Raw genomic sequence first — 3978 nt, 5'->3', positions numbered from 1 at the left:
ATTATTGAGTTGTATTTGGCAATTACTGCAAGTTGCCTGCAGCTAGGGCCGTGAGACTGTGTTTTGAGCCCCAGAAGCGTCATGTGTATCTGTGTGTGGGTGTGTGCGGGTGACTGTCTTTCTTTTCAGAAATCTTGTAATATCCCTTTTGAGGTAGCTTATTTCGTCACTTAATTAGGGTGCTGGATGGTACAGAATTTTGTCAGTCCGCTATGTACACAACAGTAAATACTGTTTCTTAGGCAAAGGTAACTTTTTTATATAGTTGTAAAATTCCATTATATTCCATTGCCAAAGAAACATTAAGAACTTTGTATAGCTGTATAAAAAGCAACTAATTTTTTAAAGAATAAACATTTTAAAGTCAGCAAAAAAAAGAGAATTGAAGATATTATTATAAATTTATTTTACTTACAGTTACAACTTAAACTAATTAATTTTATTACCCTAAAGAATTTATTGAAGGAAGTAGGCAATATAAAAGAATAGAGAATTAACATAAGTAGACACAAGAACTATTTTAGGAGAAATGAAATAATGAGAATTACTTATAAATCAATGGATATGTAGAGTATTATGATATGCAAAATGAGTGAGAGGGAGAATTATAGAAATAAAATGATAGCATTCATTTGTGGGATATATAAGAAAGATAACATGGTAATAATATCCAAAAGCAATAGAGATGAAGGCCAGACAACCAGAAAGAGTGGGAGTGTGCAGTTAGGGCAGACAAGGGATGATTATGACAATGATAGCTGAAAATGAACACTCTGGACAAGAAATGGGTACTGAAAAGGGATAAAGTGATATGACTAATATCCTTCAGTATATATTGCCAGCCAGTGTCTTCAAGAAAAAAAAAGAGAGAGAGAAGAGACAGGCAAGGGAGAAGGCAGAGAGGAGGGCAGGAGGGAAACTGGGACATTGGTGGCAAGAAATCTGTACTAATGAAGAGTCCTGTTCATAGTATGATTGAAACTCAATTATGTACAACTTTATAACTGTTTATCTCACAGTGATTCAATTAAAAAGTTATAAAAGTATTAAAAAAGCAAACAAATGCATGATGAATGTCAATAAATAGCAGGCTATATCTTCAGACATATCCTCTATAAAAGAAGCAAGAAAACTATGAAAATTTACTTTTGATTTTTTTTCAGTATCTACAGTGAACCCTCATCTACAAAACAAATAGCTAAATGACAAAAATAAATCCAACCTCTTGGTGATCACATTAAATGGAATTGGATTAAACAATTCCACTGAATATGTAGACTGTGACAAAACTGATAGAAAAAACTAAAGCAATGACTCAGTTATCTCCAAGATGTTTGAGTTAAAAATGCAAATATACTAGAAGAAAAAGGATGGAAGCATTCAATGCAAAAACTCAAAGGGGCTATAATCAATAAATGGGCAATTAAACATTTTAAACACAGAACACATTTCTGATAATAATAAATTTAACCAAACAAGAAAATATATTTACATCAAGATCTATACTTACATAGAGGGCCCACAAAATCCTGAAACTAAAACTCACAGAACTGATACAGAAATAAACAATACCAATTAGAAAATGAAGACCATTAAATAGATAGAATACTCAAAAACAATAAAATTGGAATTAAAGCATTAATATAACCTTCAAAAGATTAATACATATTCTTCTCAATTTTACATAAAGATTTTAGGACATGGCCTTTTGGCATTATAAAATCAATCTCAATAAAGATTGCTAATCATACAAACTATGCCTTGTCACAACAGAACAAAATTAGAAATAAAAGAGAGAAAAATGCCCTTCAACAGATGAATGGCTAAAGAAACTGTGGTACATATACACAATGGAATATTATGCAGCCGTCAGGAGAGATGAAGTCATGAAATTTTCCTATACATGGATGCACATGGAATCTATCATGCTGAGTGAAATAAGTCAGAGGGGGAGAGAGAGATACGCAGAATAGTCTCACTCATTTATGCGTTTTAAGAAAAATAAAAGTCATTTTTGCAACAATCCTCAGAGACAATGAGAGAAAGGCTGGAACTTCCAGCTCACTTCATGGAGCTTACCAAAAAAGTGGTGAGTGCAGTTATAGAAATAACTACACTGAGAACTACCATAACCATGTGAATGAATGAGGGAACTGGAAAGCCTGTCTAGAGTACAGGTGGAGGGGGGGATGGAGGGAGATTTAGGACATTGGTAGTGGGAATGTTGCACTGGTGAAGAGGGTGTTCTTTACATGACTGAAACCTAATCACATTTATATTTGTAATCAAAATGTTTAAATAAAGATATTATAAAAATATTATTAAAGAACACACTTCAAAATCACAAATTTATCCAGGAATAAAACAGAGGGGAAGTTGGAAAATACATTGTGATTAAAATATATAAAATATACAGAATATGAGCTAGAGTACAAAGATTAAGACCCTTTGCTAGCATGTTACTATGGTTCAAATCCCAAATGTCCTTAATTCATATACCAGAACCACCAGTAGCCTCTTAGTTTAGAACTGGGCATGGCTCCAGAATATTTCTGGGTGTGGCCCAAAACACAAAAAATCAACTTCTAAGAAACAGTTTAAAGTAACAACTTATAGTGAAACTTCTACCTGTCCATAACTATAAAAAAAGAAGAAAATAATAACAAGTTTTCACACTAAAATAAGAGAAAAATAAACTAAAACCAACAGATATAAGAAATAATAAAAATGTATAGTCATATTAGGTGAAATAAAGAATAGAAAAAAACAGGTTCAATCATCAAAAAAATTTACTTCTTTGGAAATATCCATAAAGTGAACAATCATTTAGCTAGACTGAACATAAGAGAAAAGAAAAATCTAGCAATGAAAATATGTTGTTACTGGGATTGCATTTTTTTTTAAATATGGAACGCTTCACGAATTTGCGTGTCATCCTTGAGAAGGGGCCATGCTAATCTTCCCTGTATAGTTCCAATTTTAGTATATGTGCTGCCGAAGTGAGCACTGCATTGTTTTTTAAGAGTATTTTGTTTGGGGGCTGGTGAGGTGGCGCTAAAGGTAAGGCGTCTGCCTTGCAAGCGCTAGCCAAGGAAGGACTGCGGTTCATTCCCCCGGCATCCCATATGGTCCCCCCAAGCCAGGAGGCAATTTCTGAGCACTTAGCTAGGAGTAACCCCTGAGCATCAAACAGGTGTGGCCCGAAAAAACAAAAACAAAAAAAAAAAGGAAGAATTTGTTTGGATACTTTGTGTAAAGGCACTTAACATTAGTACTATAATAGTTTGTATTGTGAATAAAGATTGCGTGTGTATATGTGTGTATGTATGTGTATGTGTGTGTGTATATGTGTGTGTCTGTATGTGTGTACGTGAAGGATGTTAGGGAAAGCCATCCAGCTGTGTTCACTCCAGGCTTTATGAGGGGAGCAAACTAAGGCAAAAACCTTGTTCCACTGTATTATTTTCCGTTTCCCAAAGCCTGGTATTACAGAGTCTAGGATATGGTTCCAGAAGATAAAGTAGAGAGAATGTAAGATGATGTTCTGCCATATTGCACAGATCTATACCAAAATAAGAATTGGTTTTAATAGAAGCAGTCCCTACATTTGGGTAAATGAAACCACAAGTTGAAGACAACTTGATCAGATGAAACAGAGAAGAAGAACATTACTAGAGAAGAAAGCCTATGCTGGAAGAGCCAAGCAAAACCAGGAAGAGATGATTAAGAAATGAGCTTTTTCCAGTGGAGCAGAAGGTAATGCCTAGCATTAAATCTAGGAGTAGAGTGTAGAGGAAGCCAACAGGAGTATCGTGTGCTGTATCACTAACTAACAACCTGATAAAGCTACTATCTGAAAGGTTCCTATGAATACTTGGAATGCTTGGTTCCCTCCTATGTCTTCCAGGTTAGTGATTACACCTACCTAAATAACCTCTGAGAATCTATCCACTTGCAAGACCCAAAACCTGTCTAAGG

The 3978-nt window shown here is 34.6% G+C and overlaps 1 non-coding gene across 1 annotated transcript; it reads right to left on the bottom strand.

Moving 5' to 3' along the window:
- Positions 1-2900: 2900 nt before the first annotated feature.
- LOC126025121 (U6 spliceosomal RNA) lies at positions 2901-3007 on the bottom strand. Its single transcript, XR_007501168.1, has one exon. It is a non-coding gene; the product is annotated as a U6 spliceosomal RNA (small nuclear RNA).
- Between the last annotated feature and the right edge of the window lie 971 nt (positions 3008-3978).

Source organism: Suncus etruscus, chromosome 12, assembly GCF_024139225.1.
Source record: "Suncus etruscus isolate mSunEtr1 chromosome 12, mSunEtr1.pri.cur, whole genome shotgun sequence".
Lineage (NCBI taxonomy): Eukaryota > Metazoa > Chordata > Mammalia > Eulipotyphla > Soricidae > Suncus > Suncus etruscus.
This window is presented reverse-complemented; position numbering and strand designations above follow the sequence as displayed.